Source organism: Argopecten irradians, chromosome 2, assembly GCF_041381155.1.
Source record: "Argopecten irradians isolate NY chromosome 2, Ai_NY, whole genome shotgun sequence".
Taxonomy (NCBI): Eukaryota; Metazoa; Mollusca; class Bivalvia; order Pectinida; family Pectinidae; genus Argopecten; species Argopecten irradians.
Window position 1 is genome coordinate 24,215,367 of NC_091135.1, and position 17,078 is coordinate 24,232,444.

General features: G+C 35.4%; 1 protein-coding gene across 3 annotated transcripts in view; it reads left to right on the forward strand.

Annotated features, from left to right (window-relative positions):
* The window catches only part of LOC138314888 (polycystin-1-like protein 1), a 273,559-nt gene that overhangs the window by 47,479 nt on the left and 209,002 nt on the right, over nt 1–17,078 (forward strand). The gene's annotated exons all lie outside the window — the stretch shown is intronic.

The window sequence follows — 17,078 nt, forward strand, 5'->3', positions numbered from 1 at the left end:
ATTTCCAGGAGAATGTTGTTGAAATTGAAGGCTACAGAAGTGATTGTTGAGAGCAAGAAGTAGTTCAGTGGATAAAAATCCCCATACGGCAGAAGCGTACCTCGATATATTGCGATACACAACAACTGTATTGTGATATGTATTGCAATATTTTGACCTTAACATATGTGTTGTCTATTTTGTATATATTCCATAGTAAAAACACCCATTACATTATACAAACATACAGTGCTATGTTATGTAGTTTTACATCGATTTGAACCATGTTGTTGAGTAACAAAAATGTTCAAATGTGTTCTTGTTTTAAAAAAAAATACGAGTCTGTTTGTGAAAACGCTAGGCTAACTGTTACAGACGATCGTAACCTAATAATGCAATAACTAAACATGATAGTGTCTGCAAATATTTACACTTTTGAACCTAAATGATGAACAAATTTACGTACAATTGTCCTGGCAAAATAAGCTTACGATCGTGATTAAACTTCAAAGGGCTGACCGGCTTGCAGTGTTGTTTTGTCACGTGTAGGAAATCGAAAATGGCGGCGGACGATGAAGCCTGAAAAAGCTGGCAAAATCCCTGCAGCCATGTATTCACCGGGCCTTAAATGTGTTTAGAGAATTAGATATTCCGGTATTGTTGATTGATGGAGCGAATCAGCTTGATAATATTTCAGAAACTAGCCTAATGTCATATTGTTTATATTCAACGTCATGCAAATGTTTGAATCATTTGAACATTATACACGTTAGTTACAAACATTTGACCGACATCTGAATCGAATGAAAACGAAAAGGATACCCACATGGCTTCATATTATCGGAAAGGAAAACAAATACAACTTGCTGGTTTTGTTTTAATGACAGGACGTTTTAATTATATCAAATTAATGAAATTATGATACTAAGAAAATATATCGTAAAAAACCGGTACAGGTAAACTGTATCGCGGTACAATATTTTTTGGTGGTGTATTGCAATACCCCAATATACCGGTGAACCGCGGCAGCCCTAATAAAAATCCCCATGTAGTTAACGTCCTGTGAGAATATTTCTTGGTCTATTTTTTTGGTGTTTAGCAATTTTTTGTTAAGCAATTATTTGCTGAACTGAAAATGATTCCTCTAGCATTTCAGAACTCAACCATTATGGAGACTAGAAAGTCAAAAATGGAAATGAAAATCTTGAAAATAGAAATTTCTCTTGCTATTTTGTAATTAAGAACATGATTCTATTCATATGTTATATGAGAGAAACATACAATGGTTAGATAATGTAAAATGGGCATTTAATTTTATATTTCATAAAAATATTATGCAGGTATACTGTATATTAAAAAAAGATTTCCTGTGAAACATGTCTCTTAAAATCTGAAGAAATCCCTTATAGACACTTTAGATGTCAATAATGGTATGCAATATGACATTTTCAATAAATAAAATTCCCATTACAGTTTTTATTTCTTACTTAAACATGCATGTTAGGGTAAAAATAAATTCTCATTGTCTGTCTATGTCACAAATAATTGGAACTTTATCATTAGCAGATCAAAGTGTGCCTAATGTTGGTAGGGACGTCATGGTTACTATGGCCACAGAAAACCAGGACTTAATTCTATTTGCTCTAGTTGAGAGAGTGATATATAAATATAGTGTAATGCATTAGTGTGTGAAAATGTTAGTGATTTTTCTTCAGGCCTTTGAGTGATCTTTCCTGAGAGGATATATATAATTTGGCATGCCAAATGACTTTTCAGATACAGGCCCATTGTGGCTTTTTCTGAGATCAATTTGATATGTCGTTTTTATCAGATACAGACCCATAGTGGCTTTTCTGAGAGGACTTTGATATTTCGCTTTTATCAGATACAGGCCCAGAGTGGCTTTTTGTGAGATGAATGTGATATGTTACATTAGCAGATACAGGCCCAGAGTGACTTTTCCGGAGAGGAATGTGATATGTTACATTAGCTGATACAGGCCCATAGTGGCTTTTCCGGAGAGGAATGTGATATGTTACATTAGCTGATACAGGCCCATAGTGGCTTTTCCAGGGAGGAATGTGATATGTTTCATTATCAGATACAGGCCCGTAGTGACTTTTCCAGAAAGAAATGTGATATGTGGCTTTTATCAGATACAGGCCCGTAGTGGCTTTTCCTGAGATGAATCTGATATGTTGCAGTATCCCTCCAGGCTTTGTGTGTTCTGAAACCAGGAAGTAGTTGAAGCACAGGACATTGCAGAGCGAATCTGATTTGCTTGTTTTATCAAGTCTGAATGTATCGGGCACCTGTCCCTTTATAGATTAATCAATTTCAACATTTTAATTAAATTGATTAACTAGAATTCTGTCATGTTTGTGAAAGTGAAAAAAAAGTCCAAATTGCCATGTGCTCATTTCACGGCTATAGCTATCAATTACGAGTTAGCTTTGACACAAATTTGATTTTTATACCCTGGATAGAAGGAAAGTCATTTACGGTGCTGCAGATTGGCGTTGATGGGTGCTAAATGGGGTCTTACTTAGCAAATCGAAATGCTTTAAGTGAGGCATGGATTGGGCCAGGGTATTAATCACAACTTGGGGCCAAATACATTTTCTGCATTAGGCTGTGCTAATGTTTGATTTGTTTCTTGAAACATCCGTTAGATTCTGATATTGCATTTACTTATGTAATGTTAGTCAAAATTACAGCTTTCCGTCGCAGATCTATTTTTATCCCTGTTTGGAAAATGAATTGTCGACTTCGGAAGGACATTCAAATTTTGCTCTTAAATTTGAACAATTGTTTGTTGGAAGTCAAGGTGAACTATCTGCCTCACAAGTTTGGTTTAATCAATATTTTTATCAAAGGTTTTGAGACTTCCTGTTTAGGACTGTTAAAGTTCATCATTTCATAATAATTGAGAATTCCATTATATTGAAAGTTTGTAGAAATTTCAAGTTTACACAGGTTTTGACTGTTACTGAATGTATTTTGTTCTGTCTATCTGTCAATCTCATTAAAATACAGATCCTTATAATCACTTGTTTAACAGAGAATCTAACTGCATCCCATTAGGAGTCCCATTCTGTTCCCTGAACTTCAAATCTAATACATTATTTACACATAGAAACATCAATTGAAAACAGCATTTCGTCCCAATATACATATACATTTAGCTTTGTTGTGCTCTTTGGGAGAGATGACAAAAAGATTTCTGATAGTTATTTCAAACATTTTCATCCCCCGAAACTCACTGCCAAGATTCTGAAAGCAGCAATATGATTGACCAATTTGAAAGGTCACCAGATCGTGACCCCTTATGGGATGTTGTCAGGTCCTTTATCAAACATAGTGATAGTAAAGATTTGTATTTTAATCAGATTGGCGATCTCGTAATTATTCAAAATATTACCGTTATTAATAACTATTTGCTTCCTTCCATAAGTTACAATCTCCAGATATTTTTTATGCTCCACCATTGATTGGGGATATCTAGGCAACAAATAGTGTTACTCATATTTGCTTTATCCTGTCAGGTCCTGTCAAGTTCTGCCATGTGTCACATCCAGTCGTGTTCTATTCCAATTTGATCTCATGGAGACAGCAACATTATGTCTCAAAAGATATTTTTAGCAACTATTCTGTAATCCTGATTGTAATTTCAGAAAATGTATGAATCTATTTTACAGTAGCAGAATTTATGGCTTTAAAATTGATCCTGGTGTAGACTGAAATACCATGATGGTTGAACCTTGGTAACCTTTAGCCTTTGTTGGTAGCTTACTGTAGCTATGTTAGGTAACAATATACTGTAACAAAGACCTTATCCAGTGTCAGCAGTGTGCTTAGATGTGTAAAGGTCAGAGTGGAAGTCTCGGTCACAACTTCTCATCCTTCCTAATGTGGTTTCTATGCTATTGACCGATATCGTCTCCCGACATTCTGATTTTAAAATATAATTTACCCTTATTCAGAGTAAATTATATTTTTAAATCAGAATGTCGTCATTTATTTAAGGTATCTGGTTGTCTAATGTGGGTAAAACTTTGTTGCTCTCAGATTGATTGTAAAAATGAAGGTCCAATATCATCTAAATAAGTTGGACTGGACAGAGTTGTAGGTTTAACTCTGAGAGCTACATGTTGTTTAAAAATTCACTCTGAGGATAGAGAATAGGATACATTTCATTGGTTCTGTTATTGCACATAACATTTCATGATACAGGAGATTGATAGGTTAAAGAGCCCAAGAACTTTGCAGGTAAGCCTGCACTGGTATGGTAATGATGATGTCAGACTAGGAGGAATTCAGTTTGGACTGTGATATTTTTTCATTACTATCCTACTGGTGATGTACCATAAACATACATTCCATTGCCATTAGCCTGATGCCCAATCTACATAATCCCCATGGGGCTTTATCTAGGGGAGGCTTCACTTCTACATAATAGGATTGATGCTGGAAAGAATATCTATAATCCCAGGCCAGATTTGTATAGGCCTTATACCTAAGGTAAAGTATCCTAAACCCTGAACAGTGATATGTCCTTACCACCTTTATGTCCTAAGGCCTAGTGTTCTGTCTTGTGTCCTAAACCAAGAACTCTTCTCTGTAGATTACATTGTATTTGGATGTTTGATGTTTGGAAGGGTTAGAATGTATTTTCGTCCAATCTGATGACATGGTGTAGTACCTCTGTTAATAACAGTGATTATGTGACATCTATTTATGGCCATAGGAAGTTTTTCTCTTGGTAAACATTTACAAATGATTTGTATAAAACAACTTTTTTGCCAAAATAATTTTGTTTATAATCTATTATTGTGATATAATATCTTTTATATTGGATAGATAAAATTGATAAAATTTGTAAAAATATCTATTGAATACTTTTCCCACTTGTTCAAGCAATTTCTGTCAAAAATCTGTGGATAGGAGAAATAGAGCTGACAGCTTAAGGTGTTTGGTTACAGGGACTACAAGTCACCTTCACAGACGATAATTGAACAAAATGTACAGGGAAAGTGATGTATGACAAACATTCTTGTGACCTGAGTGAAAGTGAAGCTTGACAAACATTCTAGAGACCTGGAGTGTTGTAATTAGATCGGTGGTAATGTCTGTCTACACGACCAGATCTAACTACTATAATAGCCCCCTGTCAGTTGTAATGTCGACTTAGTCCTGTCTTCCTGTTTTTCTACCTGTCACAGGTACATTACCTGTGGAAATTGTTAATCTTTCCCACAGGGTTGTCCTTCCTCCCCGACCTGTACACATTCTCTTTGACAGGGACTACATGGAAGACTGAATGTCATTCTCCAAACTGACAGAAAATTGAAAGATGAAAGCTTGAGCATTGCCTCGTACAAATCTTATAGCTGGAGGTGACTTGAACTTACTGTTGGGTGTAGTGTTTGTTCTGTCAACAAGAAACAAGTCTTTCTGTCCATTGGTAAACTTGTACATTTTGTATAAAACACAAACAAATACAATATGGTGACAAACACAATTACAATATGGCAACTGTGTCCCATACTTAGTAAATATACAGAATTGTACAGTACAATATGGCTACTGTGTCCCATACTCTGTAACTATACAGAATTCTACAGTACAATATAGCCATTGTGTCCCATAATCTGACATAACTATAAAAATTGTACAGTTCATTATTACCTTTTATTTTCCATAATCTTTAACTATGTATAAAGAAATCTTGTTTTTATTTTTCTATTATTTTCAAAAAAATTAAAGATGACATGGTATTTTTTCGCTATCAAAAACAGGAGCAGACAAATAAGTATTTTTCTTCAGTTACAAAAGTAACTTACTTTACACTATTAACACAATCGAAAAAGTTTGACCTGCTTATTTTGATTAACAATAAAACTATTAAAAGTAATAAATTGCAATTCAAAAAAATCCATGATACTATGCCCTATATTGAATTATGTGCTGATGGTGCTTAACCAAAAGTAAACAAAATGATTTAATTTGTGTTCTTGTGTTAATTAGACACATAGACATGATTAAACACACAGTTATTGTTCAAATGTAGTTGCTCTGTCAGCGGTGAAGCATCTTTAAGTAATGATATAATAGAATTAGCTTTGCTAGTTATCAAAGACTCGATAGGGGAATGTTTTAGATATACGGTATCTGGGTTCTTTCATCCTGAATTTGCCGAAGGTGATAACCTTGGTATACCATAATGTTGTTTATATGACTATTTTTTTTGTAAAATGTTGGATGTTGGATGCTAGAAACATTAAAGAAGCAACCTGATTGTACTCCGTTGGTAACTGAATTATTTTGTAATCTTCAATTGGAATGTTGTGCTTATATGTCTTCTTCAACTGGAAGATTTCATTTAAAAAAAAAAAAACAATGACAAATTTTACCCGAAGGTCTTGTAGTTTTCTCAATTCTATCATGCTGAAGATATCTGTAAATTGTTCGTTCATTTCGAAAATGACAATGGCATTTTGTCCAAAACTACCAGATAGGTCCACAGTACAGAAAGAAGCTATGTTTGTTTGCTACAGACATGTATTGTATATTGATTAGAGGAGTTGAGCACCCTGTACCATATAAACCCACTCTTTATCCTCTGGTATCAGTCGGTAAAAGCAGCCAAACGCCAGTCTGTTATTGGTGGATTGTGTAATCATGTGATCAAAGGGACACGTTACTAGTGTAGGTAGGTACAGGTCTGGGATGTGATGCCAGATTTAAATATTTATGTGTTCTTAATTAGTCTCCCCAACAGTACATCTATACAGACAAAAACAGGATGGAGAGGAAAATGGACAATCGTGTCCTGGACCGCCCTGATAGGAACAAATTAATTGGTCGATAGCATTAATTATAAAGTAGAACCTTTTTGCATGCTGAGTCCTTATCAGATGTATTATAGTACAAAATCCCTCTCCCAGTTCCTTCATCACTGGCTGGGGCGATGAAATTGATGATGCTCTCTGCCGGACGTGATCTGATTTTCGATTTTTCCATAGATAACCTAGCTGATTGGAGTTTATAAAGATTAAAATAGGGTGTTTTAGGTACAGTAATGACAAGTGTTTTGGTTACATTAATAACAGGTGTTTTTGGGTACATTAATTACAGGTGTTTTGGTTACGTTAATTACAGGTGTTTTGGTTACATTAATTACAGGTGTTTTTGGGTACATTAATTACATGTGTTTTTGGGTACATTAATAACAGGTGTTTTGGTTAATTAATTACAGGTGTTTTGGGTACATTAATTACAGGTGTTTTTGGGCACTTTGATTACAAGTGTTTTTGGGAACATGAATAACAGGTGTTTTGGTTACATTAATTACATGTGTTTTTGGATACATTATTTACAGGTGTTTTTGGGTACATTAATTACAGGTGTTTTTGGGTACATTAATAACAGGTGTTTTGGTTACATTAATTACAGGTGTTTTGGGAACACAGTGATTACAGGGGTTTTGGGTACATATATAGTTATTACTGGTTTTTTTTTTCGAAACAGTGATTCCAGGTGTATTGGGTACAAAGTGATTACAGGTATTTTGTGTACACTGTGATAACATGTTTTTTGTGTACACATTGATTACAGGTGTTTTGGGTACAAAATGATTACAGGTATTTTGGGTACACAATGATTACATGTGTTTTGTGAACACATTGATTACAGGTGTTTTGGGTACACAGTGATTACAGGTGTGTTGGGTACACAGTGATTACAGGTGAGTTGGGTACACAGTGATTACAGGTGTTTTGGTTGCATTGATTACAGTTGTTTTGGTTGCATTAATCACAGGTGCTTTGGTTACATTGATTACAGGTGTTTTGGTTGCATAAATTACAGGTGCTTAACTTATATTGATTACAGGTGTTTTGGATACAGAGATTCCAGGTGCTTTGGGTACAAAGTGATTACAGGTATTTTGTGTAAACAGTGATAACATGTTTTTGTGTACACAGTGATTTCAGGTGTTTTGGGTACACAGTGATTATACGTGTTTTGGATACAGTGATTACATGTGTTTTGGGTACACAGTGATTACAGGTGTTTTGGGTACACAGTGATTACAGGTGTTTTGGGTACAGTGATTACATGTGTTTTGGGTACACAGTGATTATACGTGTTTTGGGTACATATTGATTACAGGTGTTTTGGGTACACAGTGATTACAGGTGTTTTGGGTACACAGTGATTACTGGTGTTTTTGGTACAGTGATTACATGTGTTTTGGGTACGCAGTGATTACTGGTGTTTTGGGAACACAGTGATAACAGTGTTTTGGGTACACAGTGATTTCAGGTGTTTTGGGTACAGTGATTACAGGTGTTTTGGGTACACAGTGATGTCAGGTGTTTTGGGTACAGTGATTACATGTGTTTTAGGTACACAGTGATTTCAGGTGTTTTGAGTACAGTGATTACATGTGTTTTGGATACACAGTGATTACACATGTTTTGGGTATACAGTGATTACGATTGTTTTGGGTACATTGATTTCAGGTGTTTTAAGTACACAGTAATTTCAGGTGTTTTGGTACACAGGGATTACATGTGTTTTGGATACACAGTGATTACACATGTTTTGGGTATACAGTGATTACGATTGTTTTGGGTACAGTGATTTCAGGTGTTTTAAGTACACAGTGATTACATGTGTTTTTGTACAAGTGATTACATGTGTTTTTGGGTAACAGGTGTTTTGGGTAAACAGTGATAACAGGTGTTTTGGGTAAACAGTGATTAGCAGGTGTTTTTGGTACTCGGTGATTATAATGTGTTTGGGTATACACAGTGATAACATGTGTTTTTGGTGCAGTTAATGCAGGTGTTTTGGGTACAGAGTGATTACATGTGTTTTTGGTACAGTAATTGCAGGTGTTTTGGGTAAACAGTGATAACAGGTGTTTTGGGTAAACAGTGATAACAGGTGTTTTTGGTACTCGGTGATTATAATGTGTTTCGGGTATACAGTGATAACATGTGTTTTTGGTACAGTAATTGCAGGTGTTTTGGGTACAGAGTGATTACAGGTGTTTTGGGTACTCAGTGATTACAGGTGTTTTTGGTACAGTAATTGCAGGTGTTTTGGGTAAACAGTGATAACAGGTGTTTTGGGTAAACAGTGATAACAGGTGTTTTTGGTACTCGGTGACTATAATGTGTTTCGGGTATACAGTGATAACATGTGTTTTTGGTACAGTAATTGCAGGTGTTTTGGGTACAGAGTGATTACAGGTGTTTTGGGTACTCAGTGATTACATGTTTTTTGTGTACACAGTGATTATACGTGTTTTGGGTACACAGTGATTACAGGTGTTTTGGGTACAGTGATTACAGGTGTTTTGGGTTCACAGATTACAGGTGTTTTGGGTACAGTGATTACTGGTGTTTTGGGTACACAGTGATTTCAGGTGTTTTGGGTACAGTGTGATTACATGTGTTTTGGGATACACAGTGATTACATGGTGTTTTGGGTACACAGTGATTACAGGTGTTTTGGGTACAGTGATAACAGGTGTTTTAAGTACACAGTGATTTCAGGTGTTTTGGTACACAGTGATTACATGTGTTTGGGTACACAGTGATTTACATGTGTTTTTGGTACAGTAATTACAGGTGTTTTGGGTAACAGTGATAACAGGTGTTTTGGGTAACAGTGATAACAGGTGTTTTTGGGTACGTGATTACTGGTTGTGGGTACTGATTACAGGTGTTTTGATACACAGTATTACAGGTGTTTTTGGTACAGTGTTACAGGTGTTTTGGGTACAGTGATTACTGGTGTTTTTGGTACAGTGATTACAGGTGTTTTGGGTAACAGTGATTAACAGGTGTTTTGGGTAACAGTGATTACAGGTGTTTTTGGGTCACAGTGATTACATGTGTTTTGGGTATCAGTGATAACATGTGTTTTTGGTACAGTAATTACAGGTGTTTTGGGTACGAGTGATTACAGGTGTTTTGGGTACTCAGTGATTACATGTTTTTGGTACACAGTGATTACAGGTGTTTTGGGTACAGTGATTACAGGTGTTTTGGGTACCAGTGATTACAGGTGTTTTGGGTACAGTGATTACAGGTGTTTTTATAAGGGGATTACAGGTGTTTTGGGTACAGTGATTAAGGTGTTTTGGGTACACAGTGATTACAGGTGTTTTGGGTACACAGTGATAACTGGTGTTTTGGGTACACAGTGATTACAGGTGTTTTGGGTACAGTGATAACAGTGTTTTGATACTCAGTAATTACAGGTGTTTTGGTACACAGTGATTAATGTGTTTTGGGTACTCAGTGATTACATGTGTTTTGGTACACAGTGATTACAGTGTTTTTGGGTACAAGTGATTATTGGTGTTTTGGGTACAGTGATTACAGGTGTTTTGGGTACAGTGATTACAGGTGTTTTGGATACTCAGTAATTACAGGTGTTTTGGTACAGTGATTACAGGTGTTTTGGGTACACAGTGATTACAGGTGTTTTGGGTACAGTGATTACAGGTGTTTTGGGTACACAGTGATTAGAGGTGTTTTGGGTACACAGTGATTACAGGTGTTTTGGGTTTGTGTACACAGTGATTATAGTGAGTACAGGTGTTTTGGGTACACAGTGATTACAGGTGTTTTGGGTACACAGTGATTACAGGTGTTTTGGGTACACAGTGATTACAGGTGTTTTGGGTACACAGTGATTACAGGTGTTTTGGGTACACAGTGATTATAGTGAGTACAGGTGTTTTGGCCACAGTGATTACAGGTGTGTTTTGCGTACACAGTGATTATAATGAGTACAGGTGTTTTGGGTACACAGTGATTACAGGTGTTTTGGGTACAGTGATTACAGGTGTTTTGGGTACACAGTGATTACAGGTGTTTTGGGTACAGTGATTACAGGTGTTTTGGGTACACAGTGATTACAGGTGTTTTGGGTACACAGTGATTACAGGTGTTTTGGGTACAGTGATTACAGGTGTTTTGGGTACACAGTGATTACAGGTGTTTTGGGTACAGTGATTACAGGTGTTTTGGGTACACAGTGATTACAGGTGTTTTGGGTACAGTGATTACAGGTGTTTTGGGTACAGTGATTACAGGTGTTTTGGGTACAGTGATTACAGGTGTTTTGGGTACACAGTGATTACAGGTGTTTTGGGTACACAGTGATTACGGGTGTTTTGGGTACACAGTGTTTACAGGTGTTTTGGGTACAGTGATTACAGGTGTTTTGGATACACAGTGATTACAGGTGTTTTGGGTACAGTGATTACAGGTGTTTTGGGTACACAGTGATTATAGGTGTTTTTGCGTACACAATGATTATAGTGAGTACAGGTGTTTTGCATACAAAAACTACAAGTGGTTTATATATGATAACTTTATATTTGTTTTAGATACAAAGCTACGGTTGTTTAATGTACAATGATTACATGTATGATAGATAACTAGATTTAGTAGACAGGTAACCCAATGTGTAGAAAGGTAATTGAATTGTTTGGGATTTCTAGTCGAATCAGTACCAGTAATAAATGTGTCTTTTAAGGGGAACAATTTTTCCGAATAAGTTTGACAAGACTGGATTGATGTTACTTTCTTTGTCTATTATTTCATATCATGTCCTGTCATGTTTTGGTACAATTTTAGTTATTAACAAATTGTTTTGTGGGTGTTCATAATGTTCAAATCTTCCAATCATACACATTGATAAAATATTTAGAATAAAGGAATACAAAACAAAAATAAGCTAAATATGTACATATTTCGTAAATGAAGGATCTAAATTCTTCCCTAAGTAGACAAAATAAATGTTAAAACAAGCATATTTACATACCACGTTGGAGTTATATTACTGTCATATGGTGACATTTAATTTCCATGGTAACAATGTCATTTAAGTTGTGTGTACCCTTCTCTTGTCACTAGTAATGCGTTCTAACTTGAGTTTTAGGGATCGTGAATGTTGACACCAATTATTAGAATTGACCATCACCATCAAATTAACCTGTTTTTGGGACTATGCTCTGTCAACATAAAAGTATAGAAATATACCCAGATCAAGCTGGTATTTTTTTGTAACAGTGAAAAATGAGATGTAAATTTGTGTAAATGTATGTAGATTTGTATAGAATGGGTATTACCTCGTCTGTGAATAGCCCGAGGCCTAACATTAGGAGGGAGTTAGGATCATGGACATGTTAAATTTTCCATGGTCTGATTCGAATATTATTTCTTTCTATTTATTGCTGAATCTGCCTGTTGGCTTGGTGAATATTGAGATATCAATATTTGATGGGCATGATATGTTCTGGATATTAGGTTAGTGGAGAATTTGCATTATTATCCATAAATGATCTGTTGCAAATAGTTCTTTTAATGATTAAGATATTACCAGTTTTAACAGACACATATTAATGTAATTGATGTTTTTATCCCATGATTTCACAGTTTTACTACATTGGTGTGTCTCACATTGTGTTTCAGTGCAATACCTACACCTGTTTTAATAAGGTTAAATGCCTGAAGTGCTCAGTGCCAAGATCAAAGCTGGCCCCTTGATCAAGGCCATTTTCCACTATAACTATATGCAATCTGTTCAAACTTGATAGCATGGGTTTGATTATCAGTGACTATATTCTTATTTTTCCAGAGCTATGACCATTTGAATTATGAAGGGAAAAAAGAAAACATTTTCTGGAATTTTCATGCAACCAAAAAAAACCCCAAAAAACAGATTTTAGCCAGATTTCAAACTTTAAAAGTGCTTCATTCCCACTCTTGGTGGACATAATTTGGTAGTGTTATAACATCAATGTTTCTGTGTTTTAATAAAACTCTAAGAATTGATGGCTGATTATTTTTCAAATTTCAAACCCATTTTCAGGATGAAAATATAAAACACTTGACACACTTGCAGATGATAAGAAAAACATCAAATGAAGGAAAATGAAAACATGCTCAAATAGTATTCTAAATACTTAATAGTGTGTCATATTAAAAGAGAAACAACTGTTTTCTGTACAAGGTCAAAGTGCTGAGGATATTGCTTTGGAGATTGAAAAAGTAGTGATTGATTGGGAGCATCTGGCCTTTGTTATAGTGATAAAGTACACATGGTTAGTGTTTGTCATCAGTAGGGAGGTTTGGACACAGAGCCCAGGACTTTCTCTGATGGGACGTGTTTTATGACAGCGATTGTGTTTAACAGCCTCGAGGGATTTGTTATCGGGGTGTAATAGAATCAAGGAGACTTTACTGGGGTGTACACTTGAGGATTGAGGGCACAGCTCTGATAAGCCAAGTATCTGTCATCATCTCTCTCCTATATTACCATATGGACACTGAATGACATGTTTAAGGCTATTTAGTATGGTGGACCTTACATATATAACATTTACTCTCCATTGTGCATTCACCCCTCTTAATTCATAATGAACTGTTCCTACCGTATTTCACCGCAAATAAGACCCCTCCCGCAAATAAGACCCCCCACCTATTTTGACACATTTTCAGACTTAGGGGGGATGTCTGCAAATAAGACCCCCCACCTATTTTTCAGTTTACTGGATGATGGATTTGAGCAATGGAGTAATTAAAAATATCACCAAAATGACTTTGTATCGGAACTTTTTTTTGTTTATTTTATCGGCATAGAAAAATCACGTAGTAAAGAACTGTTTGTGTGCTTGTTATTTTTGTCATTTAATTCAAGTTAATTCACGGGTGATTTAATTTAATTATCAACAACTACGAAATGTGAACAGTGCTTATATTTAATCGGAGGCTATTTTCAACAAAATACGCCGATATTTGTTTCCATGAACACTTCAACACGTTTTAGTGTTCGTACGGCTTGTCATTTTTTACATGCATCGGCAAAGATATTCGTCATTGATGCAGATCGTTTCTGCACTCGTGGATTCTAACTTAATACAATCATTACCTAAAACATCTACTTAAGGCATTTACAGTTTCAAATATGTTTATTTGTGAACGTAACGTACCTGTAGTTCACGATCAGTTGGAGAAACCATGCTTTACTTTTCGGCCGCCATGTTTTGTTTACGCAGTCAGTATAATATGATTAGCCGCAAAGTTTCGTATTTTACTCTAGATACAAAAATACTTGCTACGATGTTTTAATGCAGTTAATACTTGGATTAATATCTGAAATATTATCAAAAACTATCGTCGTATCAATAGCAATACCGATCAAATTTCCCAAACACGACCCGGTGTGAAAATGTGAAAGTATGGCTTCAACCCGGCGCCATTTTCCTACACATGTGTGTACGATGTTACAAACAACTGCAATAGTGCATGTCGGCACGTTGAAGTTAAATCACGATCGTTTGCTCATTTGACTGAGACAAATGTACGTACATTCTTCTGTCTATGAACAAATTTGATATGTAAACGTTTGCAGTGAATTTAAAATAGGCCTGAGTCTGAACGGCGATCGTCCTTCCGATTCACGGCGATGGATTCACGTGTTTACCAAGACGGAGATGTAGTTGTGATCATAAACAATAACCGAATTTGAATATTTTAAAATAACTATACGATTATTAAAACTTCTAGATTAAAATGACATTGCTTATGATGCTGTTTCTTCGTTTTGATTCATTGGTGAATGTCCGCGTGACTCTTGCAAAAATGTGCGTTTCCTTTCAGACTTTACGTTACAACTGCCCTAATATTGCTTAACAAATTATATTTTAATTTGTCATAACATTTGATTTAATTTTACTCATGCGTCTTCATTATTATTATAAATACTTGAACATCTTGCTATTTACCCATCTGTCATACGACTGTTACAACGATGACAGGACATTAAAAAAAATCAAAGATGGCGACCTCATAGATCGATGTTATCAGGCGGGTTGTCCGCAAATAAGACCCCCCACCACTTTTGACCTTTATTTCTTCTCTGGGAGGGGGGTCTTATTTGCGGTGAAATACGGTACCTTAGAATTGGAAAAGTTGAAAATATTTTCAATGATAGATAGGTTACTTGAGATAATTCTGGAAGCTTTGAGTTTAAATGATGAAATGTTAGCTAGCATGCTATCTTTTACAAAAAATAGATTGAACTTGTTTCTATGGCTTGAATTTTAGTGGACACTTGAATCTGTTGCCATGTACCCACAACTGTAACTAGACTGATCTGCTGAGGAGATTGTCTTGTGATGATAAGTTTGTCTTGGCTGCTCAGATGACTTTTACAAAATATTGTCAAACTCTAACAAAAAAGTTTGCTCACAATGAGACACAAAGTCTCCACATGGAACAAAGCTTTGGATAGCGCAAAATTTTGGGGAAGGGGGAGGAGGGCATATATTTAGATATTGGTATGCCATTATCGTTCCATCACGTCTATTCCATCCTATTGTGTCCTGTCCTGGTTTGATATGTGGAAGGGGACACAGTATGCACAACAGACATTTATTGTTTCTAAATGACCTTAGCTATTGATAAAATATCTCAGACTATATCATTCTAAACCAATATATGTATTCTTACGGGCCTCTTGGGCCTCTTGTATGGGAATTCCTGTATGTATGCATGTTTGTAATGCAGCCCTCAAATTAAAATCACAAAGAATGCCATTCAGTTTCAAAGGGAACTTTATCACAGGATTATGCATGATTGGTTAGGATTCTAATTAAAGTCAGATTAAAATGTGGGCATATAAATATTGAGATAATAAATATCTTTATTAGAATTTTGTTGTTAATGTAATGATACCAGAGTAATTTCCAGATCATTTTACCATTTATACGAAAGATTAGGTTGGTGAGTGAAAGTGTGATAAGACTGGTTTGTTTGTGACGGTATCCAATTTGTCTTACAACTCGATCGTGTTCCTTATCAATAAGTCACCAAACATATTTATTATAGGAATTTTATATTTGCATGGCTTGATATGGAAACGTCTGGTAAAACAATATTAATTTCAGTTCTTCAATTTTGTTGAATTATTATAATTTTATATTGTTTGATTTTTAAATAAGAATTAATTCACATGGCTTGGATATTTGAATTAAAAACAGGGAAGGTTTGAATGATATTTTGTTATCAATAAAAATGGAGCATTGATTATTTTTGTATATCCTGGTGAATACCCCAACTGCAGGTTTCAAATTAGTAACCTAAAGTTGATGGAATTTTTATAAAATATTCGAAAATTTGAACACTGTCATTGCAGCCACAAGTAACTTTTCAGTGATTAGGAAATATCAGATACGTCCATTTTATTTTTGTTAGATGTAAGGTATTAATAGTCAGGGTAGTTTCAAGACTCTCAGCCAGGTTTTTGTGCAAGGGAATAAATCAGGTATATTTATTCAGTGAAATGCAACTGAGCTGTCTGACAGCATTGCTATAGCATAAACCCATGTAGGTTTTGAACTTGCAATCCGTATTGACAGTGGTAGAATATTGGTATACCCAGATCATTTGGTCACCATGGCTCCATAATATAGATGTTGGCAAGGAACTCTACTGCAGTACTAGTAATAAAACCACTGTTTCCTGCTGACTGAGTATATTAAAGACTTAATGAGATAGGCACAAAGTACGCTGGAATAGTTATTATGACATTATTGTTCGTAAATTTCATATCTGTATGTATGGTCCAAAGAATTGGATAGAAAAGTGTTGGTATGGACAGACAAGACCTCAAGTAGTGATTGATAAGTGACCTTGTTCCTCTCTGTAGGAAAAGACATGTTTTCCATGCTGATTTATCATGCTTTTAAAATTTTAAACTGCTGTCTGGAACTTCAAAAATACATTGTCCCAGGGGTATATTTGATAAAGTTTATTGGACATGATAAGTCTGCCTTTTTTGGATTTCAATTTGGGTAGTGCCATAAAGATGATAGTAAAATGTTCAGCCGATACATAAAAATGTCCATATACCTATCTTATGGATAAAGATAGGGCTGTTCCAATGACAGATGTGGAAAATAATCAATACATATTTAAACAGAATTGTTGTGACTTAAAAAAAGTATGTTTTGTGACAGAACAATGCTTTATTCGAGCAAAGACACCCAGAGCAAAATAATTATATTT